The sequence below is a fragment of the Leptonychotes weddellii genome, chromosome 5 (genome assembly GCF_054177405.1).
Source record: "Leptonychotes weddellii isolate Sample4059 chromosome 5, ASM5417740v2, whole genome shotgun sequence".
NCBI classification, from domain to species: Eukaryota; Metazoa; Chordata; class Mammalia; order Carnivora; family Phocidae; genus Leptonychotes; species Leptonychotes weddellii.
In genome coordinates, this window is record NC_138373.1 from 45,434,674 (window position 1) to 45,447,387 (window position 12,714).

The window sequence follows — 12,714 nt, forward strand, 5'->3', positions numbered from 1 at the left end:
TTCTTCTTGCTTATTTTCACTCATTCACTCTTTCAACAAATGCCTATTTAACATCCACCTAGGTAACAGAAGTTTGTAATGGAGCTTACCTTCAGAGGAGCCTCATTTTCTGTGTCCTTGACTCCATTTTTTCTTTCGGAGCAGTCTACTCCATGCCTCTCTCTGGGGTGAAGCTCAGGGCCTCTACAGCAAGAAAGGCGGTTGGCTCCTTGCCGGATGGTCAACAGAGAAGTTGCAGAAGTTATAACCTTCAGAAGGCCCAGCTGAAATCTGCTGGCAGAGGCCGACATTCTGTAACCCCATATGCATGACGAATGGGGTTGGGCAACCTATCTGCATGTGAACTTCAAAAAGTACTTTAGGAAAAAGTGATGGGGGAAGGCCAGGAGAGCGATGACTAAAGATTTACTGGAAACAAACGAGTCAGGAGCTCTGGGTTCGGAGGGATGGGTTTGTCAGAGTTGGCATCCACCACATGGCACGAGGCCCAGGCATAGCAGGTGGTACAGACATAGCTTTAATTGATAGCTTAATTAAGGAATTAGGTAGGTTATAACTTCCCAACTACAGCCTGCTCTAGCTAAATTTTATCATCTTCCTTTTCCATAGAAACACACAGATAGAAGTAAAGGAGGGCTGAGTGTCATACACCCAGGAGCTGCTGCTCAGATGGTAGAAAAGGAAGAAAAATTATGTGTTAGGGAGGAAATGGCAACAGGTACTTCTTTCACTTGCAGGAAGCTGCCTCAGGAACCCCCAAAGGGCAATGCTTTACCCTTTCTCCTCAAGAACGTGCTGAGTCGCCTTCTACAGAGGAGAAGCACCATCTCCAACAGCCAGACTAGAGCCTCCAAAGGCGCAGGGCTGTGAAATGAACGAAGTCTGCAGAGACTCGGATGGAGAAGACATACAGCCATCTCACTGATGGCCATGAGCTCTGCAGAGGCCAACTACTATGTGCTTTATGAGCCACACTGGCCAGCTGCCTCAGGCCCCAGGAAAATGCTTGGCCCCCTGCATGGGTGGGATGGGGCTCGGGAACTTGAACTTCTTTCTGTTATTCATAGCGTGGTCCCCTGTCTAGCTGCATCAACATCACCTGGGAGCTCGGAAGGGCTAGAGAACCTCGGAGCAAATTGCATTTCAGCAAGATCCCCAGGTGATTTCTTTTCTGTTTTTTTAAGATTTTATCTTAAAATCACCCCCCCGAGGTGATTTCTATGCACATTAAAATTAAAAATTCAAGATTCAGTGACTTGGGGGCGCCTGGGTAGCTCAGTTGGTTGAGTGTCTGACTTCAGCTCAGGTCATGATCCCAGGGTCTGGGATCGAGCCCTGTGTCGGGCTCCCTGCCCAGCAGGGAGCCTGCTTCTCCCTCTGCCTCTGCCCCTCCCCTCTGCTCTCTCTCTCTCTCCTGCCCTCTCTCTCTCAAATAAATAAAATCTTAAAAAAAAAAAAAATCAGCGACTTGGACAATAGATGGTGCAGTCTAGCTTCCAACTTAAAAACTGACTCTTTCCTAAAAAGTTTCTACCTTGAAACTGTAAGAAGAGCAAGGTCTATGAAAACTCTAAGCCACCAGATAGATACCCATAACTGAGATTTGACACCCTTATTTGAATATAAATATGTTAACGTCTGCAAGAGAGCGATTCCAGAAGTGGTGAGAGTCTCAGATGCAGGAGGGGGTACAAAGCTTTACAGATTAGACAGGAAGGGTGTGGAGAACACTAAAGGCAAACCATGCTCTGTAATTTTGCCAGTGGCCTGGTGGGTGATGGACCTGGGCACCGTGGAAGGTGGCCTTCCCACTGTAGAGTGCTGTGGAGTTTGGAGCACAAAGCTAAGAGTCCAGCTCTTTGCTGATCTCTTATGCCAGCAAAGCCCGTTACTTCTCACCCAAACATCCAACTTTGCTACCCCCCAGCGCACCACTGAGTCATTTCCAGGAAGGCTGGGGCTCCAAACAGAGCCAGGTCATGGGCCACCTCGAAAGCCAGGCTGAGTGAGGACATTCAATTTGATGGTCATGGGGAGCCTCTGAAGGTGTGTAAAGCAGGAGAAAGACATAATCCGAGTGGGCTTTAAAGGTACAATTTGAGATCGTGCCATTGAGTAGCAAGTTATTGCAATAATACAGTCAGGCGTACTGGACTTCAAATAGGTTTTTTTTTTTTTAATTGGGAGTGTAGTAAACCAAAATGTCACTTTATTCTGATGGACACTCATTTATTCCGAGGGACACACAGCAGGCGTCCAATAACACTGTGTTGAATGAATGAATGTAGAGTTACTTAGGGACATCATTACACAGACCAATCTACACGGAGCTGCAGTTAAATCTTAAATGTCGGTAAGCTATTTTCACCCATATTAACTGGGCCAAAATGCCATTTCTTGACTATTGGTGCCAGGGCTTGCTGGCTGGTTGGTTCCACATGTGACTGGGTTTCTGTCCTCTTCCCCGTTGGGCAGAGGGCTCTCTGGCCACAGTCCACCTTCCATCTGCTGTGGGATGGAGTTGCGGTGGGGAAAGGTGAGCTCTGGTCCTTTGCTCGAGGTCAAGTCACTGGACAAATCTGGGCTTGTTTCTTCATCTGTAAACTACCCATCACATAACGGGAAGAGTGTTAGGGGTTGAGCCTGCCACAGACAGACAAGCCTCCTGGGCTTGGCTGTGGCCCATCATCTTGCGAGGTGCCCCAACAGGCACAGAGTGTCAGCTCTGCCACTCGAAATGGGGGACATCTGCTTGCTCAGGCCAGGTTCCTTTTGGCCTCATGTGTTCTGGTGAAGCTGCCCGGTGACAAGATTCTGGAGAGGTCCATTGTCCCTGCTTCTCATCAACATACTTCACGGTAAACCTAACACCTGCGTTTCTTTGCATGAGTTATGATTTCCTGTATCAGCTTCAATTAGGTTCTACTTCTCTATGCTTCTCTCAGCACATCTCAGATTTAACTCATAGATTACAGTGGATTTTTAAAACACACGGCACAGATCCCTTCCCAGGACTCTGATTAAACTTGCACACTCCATCTGGTGTTCCAAAAGCTGTTTCAAGCCTGGATTCCTTCTCTGAGGTTATTTGCCAACAACCTATCCATAAATTAATAGTTATGGTATGTTTATTAGTTTCCGGGACTTCTAATAGCATATTGATTCTGGGCAGAAGCTTAGCATCTGGTTTGGCTAAAGAATTTAATTTTCTACAAACCACAACAATCTAATCATATCATCTGGGGTTGAGACACTAATTCAGTGGCCTTTAAATGCTGATGTGTGCATCAGAGCTGAGCCATACAGTTTTGCCTGTCTGCAATGAGGTGTTAAAAAAAATCAGTATATTAAAAGGGTAACTATATTCAATGTAAAGAACATTTTTTGAGTTTATGCTTTCTTCTTTTTCATGTGTAAGTCTTTATCCTATTTTTAATAAACCTGTTTGAAAAATAAAAATGGACAGCCCTATGACAGTGCCTCAAATCTTGGGGAATATTTATTTTACTGATCCATAAAATCCAAAGGAATAGCCTACCCTGGACTAATGGAGCATCCAGTGATATTTAAAATATGGGACAAGTCCGGGCTTAAAACCTCTTCTACCCCTTTCTGGTACCAACAAACACCTGCCATTGTTTCCCATCAGGGCCAGCCAGGGAGGAAAAGATTGGCTTCCCAGATGGACTTTTAAATAGAAGCCCTTAAATCCAATATTGACTCATGCAGCAGGAAAAGAGTATGAGGCATCTGACTCTCCCCGTGTTTCCAGGTCTTCATATTTCTAAGATTTCTGCCTTTCAAAAAAAAAATTATTATTATTGCTTTTCTAACTTTCACTGACCGAGCATCATTGACCTTCAGCTTCAAAGGTAGGAACAAGAGTGCGCTTTCATCCCCAGGCCACACCGGCCTCAGGGTGTGGTTCCTGGCCAGTGACCCCTGCTGCCTGTCAGGGCTGGGGCCAGGAACCTCTGTGATTTTCTTGCCCCTTCTCTTCCCCCCCCCCACGAAAGACCAGGAGCAAATGACGCTGTTGAAGGGGAAGGAGCAGCAGTCTGAGAGGCTGTCTGATGAGGACTGGCATTTGCTGAATTTCCCCCGAAGCCCTATCATGTTCACTTTTGGTAAAAGCCTAAATGGTGACCCCATTTGGGAGTATATGTTCTGCTTTGCCCTGCCCCCTCTTAGGGGTGTTTTACCCTCCTCACCTCCCTGTCTTGCTTCAACTGGATTCTTACGTCCCACGTTCTAAACCCTTCTTCCCTCTCTGTCCTAAAAGGCTCCAAAGCCTTCATGCAAACCGAACTTCCACGGCCCTCCTAGAGAGCCCACAGTTCCTAAACCAACAGTGAGCAGCCCCCATGGCCAAGGCACCCATGACCATCAACACCACAAGGCTGATCTGAGCTGAAGCCAGAAGCTGGAAAGCCAACCAAGGGCTATGTGAATACTGTTTGTAGCTGTTTTCACAGAGCAATAAATCATGGACATCTCTCCGTATCAATACATGTAAAGCTCCCCACATATTTTTAAAGGGTGAACAGTATTCTTTCATGTAGTTATACCATAATTTAACCTATCCTTTATTGATGGACATTCAAGTTATTTCCAATTTTTCTCAATTACAAATACCGGTACAAGAAATATTCTTTCACATGTATTTTTCCCACTTGTATTTTTGTTCATAGAAGCAATACTGTTGGACCAAAGAGTACAACATATAAATGTGGACACTGGAAAGCGGTACATTTTGGGGATGCAATTTTCCTCTCCCTAGCAGGGCATGGACATCCTTTCTGCTGTCTTTGCCAATCACCGTTTCAATTTCAATTTCCTTAATTAATGGGGATGTAGAATATGTTTAATAGCTTTGGGCTTCTTTATCTGTACATGTTCTTTTAATATTCTTTGCCCATATTCCATTTGGGGGTACTTTACAAGTCTAAAAGGAAAAAAAAAAACCTCTTAAAATATGAATAACAGCCCTTTCCTCATACAAATACATTCATCCCTGAACATCTGTAAAGCATCTCTGTTCCAGGCACGGTGTGACATGTGCATTATCTGAATTAATCTTCAGAACAACCTTATAGGGAACACCTCATTTTTCCTATTTTGTTCATGAGACAGGTCCAGCAAGGCTGGTGGAAATGCTGAGATGTCTCCAAGCTTGTTTTCAAGCCCAAGTTTTTTTTCATCACACCTCTCAAAACTTCTAAATAAAAATGCCTTAATATGAAGCAAGGATGTGGGAGCTAGAAAAACACATAGGGTTTTGTTGCAGTGTATGCTACACAATGGTTGTTGAGCTATAGGTGTGCAACTCTAATTCCTGGGCCCCACCCTGGGGATTTCGACTTAACTGGTCTGGGGTGGGCAGGCCCAGGCGTGAATATTTTTGGCAGCTTCCAGGTGATTCTCATATGCAGCCGTGGCCGGGATCCACCGTCTTAGACCACCTCCTCCTAACCGTCCCAGCTCTAATGCCCACATTTTATAGCGGAAGAAAGCGAGGCCCAGAAAGGGAATAGGACTTGCCCAAGATCACACTGCTGCTAAGCGGCAAACTCAGACCACAGCGCAGATGTGATGAATGCCAGTTCTCTCTACCAAACTGCAAATGCACAGGGCCACCGCTGTCCTTCCTTCTCAAAGGTGGCTCCACGAAGGGCATGACTCATAGGTGTAGACATGGGTGACAACTTAAATCTGTCTGCATGTTAGGAGCTGTTTGTATCAGTGTTTGTTACTCTGCTCTCCTTACTCCCGGGCTGCACTGGGAGAACTGGGGCACCTTCCACGGCAGTGTGCCAGCATCCTCTGCCCATCACTGTGGCTGCTTCCCCCACGTGTCCAACTCAGGCCACACCGTTTCCCTTGTGCATCATCTTCCTGCTTGCCATTATCACAGGCCCTCCGTGCGCCGGGGGCTCGTCCTCCCGGGTCCTTGCCACCCATGCGGGTGGTCCACTGTGCTGGTAACCACGTAATTCATGTGGGCCTTCCCCACAAGACTATCTGCTCCATGAGAGCAGGGACCTCTGGCCCTTACTTACCACGCTTCTCCAAGCACTTGACTGGGTACCTGGCACAAAGCAGACAAAGAGGCCTCAGGCACTCTCCTCTTAAGTGTTTGGGGCAGAACCCTTGACAAACTCTCCTTCCCCACCTCCAGAGATGACAGACCAGAAAACGGAATTCCAGAGGGACCCGTGATCTGCCCCAGGTCACACCATAGATTTGTGGCAGAGCTTAGGTACTCATTCGAGAGTGATTTAGCTTTAGCAGCTCATTGCAGACTCCTACTGACCTTACAGAGAAGCCGACCTCTCCATCGCCTGCACATACACTACTTCTGCAACGCCTCTCTTATTAGGAAACAGCAAGATCTAAGTTAGTGCTCTACAATGTCAGGGATATTCATGGGCAGTACTTAAGCGCTTTCTTGATACAGCCTGCTTTATATTGATTATGCCGATTTTCCTCCAAATTAAAGTGAAAACTCTGAATTACAGGAAGTTTAATGATTGGTGTTTTAATACTCATGAATACATAAAGTAGCAAACTGGAATAAAACCAAGGGCTGCTTTGTAGAAGTACTGGAGTGTGTTTGAACGATCAAAACTGATTTCCAACTAGCATGATTTTTTCCGTGTAAATACATCCCTCCCCCCACTCCCTACCTTTACCCATCAGTCCCTACAGCTCCTATTCAGCACCTGCCCTTCCTTTCTCAAGGAAACCTCCGGAGAGAGCCGCATCACCTCCCACTTATGCCTGCCAACCCCTCAATCTGAGGCTTGAGGAATGACAGCAGGTGTCAGATCCAAATCCTCTTCAGCCCCAGTCACCAGACCATCCTGCTGCTGATCGTTTCCTTCTGGGAACTCTTGTTCCTCCAGCCATGGAGGAGTCATGTTCCTGCCTGTCCACCTCTGTGCTCCTCACCAGACTCAGCTCTGGGAGTCAAAGTCCATGCTCTCTTGTCACTAAACCTTGCATGGTGGTGGCATGTGATTACAGATCACATTCGAAATTATCACTGTGATGATGCTGTGCTGAACACTTTACACAAAGTAACTCATCCAACTCACAGTTCCATGAAATAAACACCAGTCTTCATTTACAGATGAGGAAGTGGATCAGAGCATCAGCTCCACGAGGACGGGGATTTTGTGGCTTTGTTACATCACAATTTCACCACTGATGCAAAGTGCAAACTCGAGCCAGTCTGGCTCCAAAGCTCAATGGTCAGTCACTGGGCACTGAGCTCTTGCAGAGCCAGTCCGTGACCACTCCCTCTTGAGTCCTTCACACACTCCTCTCTGGCACCTCTTAAATGTCAGCAACTCCCCCCCCACCATCTCCCCATCCTTAGCTTGCTCATCTTCTCCCAAGTACTCTCTCACAGCTTTACCTCCTACGTGCTGGCAAGCAAGTCCCAAATCTCTCTGGAACGGTCAGCTGTCTGTCAGACAACACCATCTGTCAACTCCCTATTCCTCAAATTCTACATGTCAAAACATGTCATTTTCTCACTAAACCTAAGCCTGTTTCATCTTCTGAGTTCTGTCTATCAGATGGTGGCCCCATGATGTAGCCTACCACCCAACCTGGGCACTGCCGAACTCAAGCTCATCACTCGCTCTCCCCTCGGCAGTACAGAATGATGGGGAAGCATGTGGGCTCTGAAGAAAACAATCCATTCACAAGAGCAAGAAAAACAAAATACTTAGGAATAATTTTAACAAAAGAAGTGCAAGACATACTAAAACTACAGAATGCTGCTGAGAGCAATTAAAGAAGATTAAAATAAATGTAGAGACAATCTCTGTTTATGAATTGGAAGACTCAACACTGTTAGGATGGCATTTCTTCCAATTTTTGGAAGAAATGGATCCATGAATTCAGAGTAACACCGAGCAAAAATCCCAGCAGTTTTTTTTTTCTTCTTCCTTTTTTTTTTTTTCCCAGACAATGACAAGCTCATCTTAAAATATATATAGAAATGTAAAGGACCCAGGATAGCCAAAACCATTTGAAAAAGAATAAAGTTGAAGAATGTACACTTTCTGATTTCAAACCTTAAAATAAACACTTACAAATATGGTCAAATGACTTTTGACAGAAGTACCAAGGTCCCCAATTCAAATGAGGAAAGCATAGTCTTTTTGTAACAAATGATATCCACCTGAATTTAGGTCCTTACCTCACACCATACATAAAAATTCATTCAAAATGGCTCATGAACCCATATGTAAGAGCTAAAACTATAAAACTTCTTAGAAGAATAAAACATAGGAGAAAATCCTTTGTGACCTTGGGTTAGACAGACAGATACAATACTAAAAGCATGATTCATAAAGAAAAAACTGAAAAAATTGGACTTCATTAAAATTAAAAACATTTGCACCACAAAAGAAACCATAAGACTGAGAGAAAATATTTGCAAATCATGTCTTATAAAAGGACTTGTAACCAGAATATATTAAGAACTCTTACTATTCAATAATAAGAAAATAACCCAATTTAAACGTGAGCAAAGGATCTGAACAGACATTTCGCCAAAGAAAATACACGAATGGCCCCTAAGTACATGAAAAGGGGTTCACCATCATTGGCGATTAGAGAAATGCAAATCAAAGCCACAAGGAGATATCACTAGAATGGCTATAATAAAAAAAATAGAAAGTAACAAGTGTTGGTGAGGATGTGGAGAAATTTGAACCCTCATACAATGCTGATGGTGGTCTAAAATGGTACACTCTGGAACAGAGTCTGGCACTTTCCTAAAAAGTCAAACATAAACTTACCTTAACGCCAGCAACAGCCCAAGGGAAACGGAAAACATGTCCACACAAAGACTTGTATACAAATGGTCACAGCAGCATGTGAAAACAATCCACATGTCTACAACTGGCAGAGTGAATGAACAAAATGTGGTATAGTCATGCAATGGAACACTATTCAGGAATAAAAAGGAATTCTTAATACACACTGCAGCATGGACGAAACTCAGAAACATTATGCTAAGAGTGAAGGATGTCAGATGCAAAAAGCACAGACTGTCTGATTCCAAGTACATGAAATGTTCAGAAAAGGCAAACCAGAGCGAGCGAGAGAAAGTAGATTTGTGGTTGCCTGAGGCTGGGGCAGGAATGGAGATTGATTGCAAATGGAAACAAGAGAGCTTTGGGAGGTGATGGAAATGTTCTGAAATTGGCTTGCATTTGTAATGGTTGCAACAATTGTGTGAGTTTATTAAAAAATCCTTGACGTGTACACTAATGTGGGTGAGTTTTATGGCAGGGAAATGATAGCTTCTTAAAGCTGTTGGGCTGGGGAGTAAGCAGAGGCTCTAGATTCAGATGGCATGGACTAAAGTCCTGTCTCCATGATGGGCCGGCTGTGTCCTGTGAGGCGAGCTACCTCAACCACCTGTTGTCCCACGGGAACAGGGACTTAGCACATCCCTCACAGCGTTATCGTGAGAATTAAATGAGTTAATGCACGTTAAATGCTTCAGCACAGGGCCGGACACATAGCAAGCACTCAGTAACATTCACTATTTTTCTTATTATGATTACATTCAAACAATTATTAAGTTGGGCCAACTTTTCTTAGTAATTAGTTCTCAAATTAATCAACCTTTTCTTTGAAACTGCTTCCCTTTACACTCTGTACCACCTTTTGGATATAACACTTGCTGCACTCTTCCTAACTTCCTCCAGGTTTGCTCCCTCCTGTGTAGCCTCTAGAGACCATACAGGAAATGTGAACATACCATAGAAAACCGGCTTCCGGGATCGAGTTCAATGGTGTGGAAGGGCCCCATCATCTGGTCTCTCTGTGGAACACTCCACTCCCCCCCTGCACACACACACATCACAGTGGCAAACGTCCCCCTACATACTATGCAGGTGCTCACGCCATATGCCCTCGGCAGCCATGTCCTGGCTCTCCCTTCCCTTCGTCCGTCTGCTCTACTAATCCTCAGGCTTAGCAGTGAGGCAACTCCCCCACCAACCTCCACTGACCCTCCTGAGCCGTGGCCTTTCTACGCCTGTAATAACCACCTGTGTATGTCTCCAATACTGAATTGAGGCACACAGCTTAAAGAGCACGTCTCCCATCTGGAAGCGTGAGCCTAGCACAGGCCCTAAGACAACGAGTATACTGCAGGTGCTCAATAAAATGCTGCCTGGCCGGGTGAATAACCAGACTATGCACATTTTCTCAGCTGTTCACATAGGGAAAATGCACTTAGGTTTGCAAATAGCTTAGGCCTATTTTTAGCATGTCGCTTAAGGAAAATGACAGAGGTTGTCCAGGAAAATGGAAACCTTAGTAAAGCTCTACCTAGTTTGAGGCACTATTGTAAGCAGTGATGAGAGAAGGTACAGGGTCATGCAACCTTTCATCTGAAGCCATTTATACTTTCCACAACTGTCAGTAGTTCATCAAAATTTACAGAGATGGCTGGTAACATGAATCCTTCCAGTGGAATTTTTCCTAACTTACCTGAAATCAGTTTCTAAACTTTGATCTGTTAAGAATTTTTAAGACAGTTCATACTGGGGGCGCCTGGGTGGCTCAGTTGGTTAAGCGACTGCCTTCGGCTCAGGTCATGATCCTGGAGTCCCGGGATCGAGTCCCACATCGGGCTCCCTGCTCAGCGGAGAGTCTGCTTCTCCCTCTGACCCTCCCCCCTCTCATGTGCTCTCTCTCTCATTCTCTCTCTTAAATAAATAAATAAAATCGAAAAAAAAAAATTAAAAAAAAAAGACAGTTCATACTGGGACTATAAGACAATCAAAATCAAATTTAGAAGGTTTTTTTTTTTTTTTAAAGAGTTTTGCTGACTGAAAGGGGAAAAAAATACAATTACCTGATGCCTGGGTTCCACCCCAGAGATTCTGACTTAAGTGCCTGAGGTAGAAACCAAGAACATTTTTTTGTTAAGTTCCCCAGATAATTCTAAAGAGTAGTGAGGGTCGAGATGCACTCCTATGAAATCTAAAATTTGTTCCTTTATGCCTCATTGTTCTTATGTGTAAAATGGTAGCAATTATGCTTAGATTTATGGATAACTGAAAATCCTTCTGAAAGTACAATTCATAACTAAATGTTAAGTGGAGTCCTTTCTTTTTATTCTATCTTGGGTCACTGAAAAAATAAAGTCTGGCTTATTAAAACCACCTGATTGATAAGCATTAATATCCATATTACAGAGGGATATTTAAAATCCATTATAGGACAGCCAAACAAAAAAATCCCCAAACTGTAATCTTAATTAACCCACAATCAAATGCATACTAAAAATAAAGGTGTGAGTCGGAAAGATAACTGAGAGTAATAATACTTCCAGAAGATTGAGCTGTAGGTCCTCTGTGTATAAATCCTTATTTGTGGGCATGGCATGTTTTTCTCTATTCATGGAAATGAAAGGAGATCTCAGCAAAGTATTGAAGAGGTACTGTTTCTGTGCCTGCATTTCAATGGGCCCTGAGGGAGAGATCTGAAATGACAAATACGAAACTTCACTGTAAAATTACACTCAGTATGACATAAAATTTAGTATTAGAATCTCCTTAAAACGAAAAAAGTTAAAGCAATCACACCACATCCTGTAAACATATATTTTTCTTCTCCTGAAATGTCCTATTCAATCTTTTTTCAATTCTTTCAGGAAACATTCTATCATTGCCACTGAGGGGGATCAGGGCACGTCACCCCAAAATACACCACTTTGGCATAAGAACGATTTTGAGCCGAAGGCATCTGAGTTCTGAAATTGCTTATCTTCCTGAAAGCAGAGCCTTCCCCCAAAATTCAAAATCCCTGTCATAAATCCCCTCCCCGGGCAACTCTGCTCTCTCCAGGCACCACACTCAGCCCCTGCCACACACTATCACACCGCCCATCACTTCTCCTAAGGGCCCACTTAGCTTTCCAAATAGTCCCTTGCTTTCCCATAAGTGCCTTTCTCCTCCTCCCTCTCCCTGTTAAGTTAGGTGCACAGACCCCAAGTCCAACCCTCCTTTGAGTTGCTCAGGGCTGGGCACCATGTGAATGCAGGATGCACCTGTTAATAAGCTTCTGTTTTTCTCTTGTTGATCTGCTTTTGTCAGACCAATGTATAGGGCCTGGCTGGAGAACCCAGCAGGATAGAAGGAAAAATAATTTATTTTCTTCCCCTACAATACTTTGATATCTGACTTTTACATTTACATATATACATCTCTCTCAGCTTTAAAAAGCTATTTTTTTAAAATCTGGTAAAAAAAAAAAAAAAAGTACCTGAAAGAGTCAAAGTTTTAAAACCCTTGGAGACTCTGGGTGTAGTCGCTTTAACTTTTCAAACTAAATATTAAAACAACAAAAACCATACCGAAGTGCTTATAGCACGACTGCTGTAAAGAAGAGAGTGAATAACGGCAAAATATCTACAGCAGGTCCAGCGATGCATTAAGATCAGCCTCCGCTCCATGAGGATCCTCACCAAATACAGTTTGATGATTCTATTTAACCCACTTTACTAATACTATTTCATCTTTTATCATCATTCCATTATTTATGTCTTACTAAAAGATAAATTTGAAAGACTAAAATTGTATGGTAGCAAAATAAATTCAAATTAAATTTTCCTACTTGAAAAGCTAACAGAGAACTACATTTTATAGTGGGGAAGGCTGGAAACACCTTATTGCT

General features: G+C 43.7%; 1 long non-coding RNA gene across 1 annotated transcript in view; it reads right to left on the minus strand.

The window, feature by feature from the left end:
• The window catches only part of LOC115936894 (uncharacterized), an 82,649-nt gene extending 70,022 nt beyond the window's left edge, over positions 1-12,627 (minus strand). The window contains exon 1 of the long non-coding RNA XR_014145460.1: positions 90-12,627. This is a non-coding gene — a long non-coding RNA (uncharacterized LOC115936894). The remainder of the gene's footprint in view (positions 1-89) is intronic.
• Between the last annotated feature and the right edge of the window lie 87 nt (positions 12,628-12,714).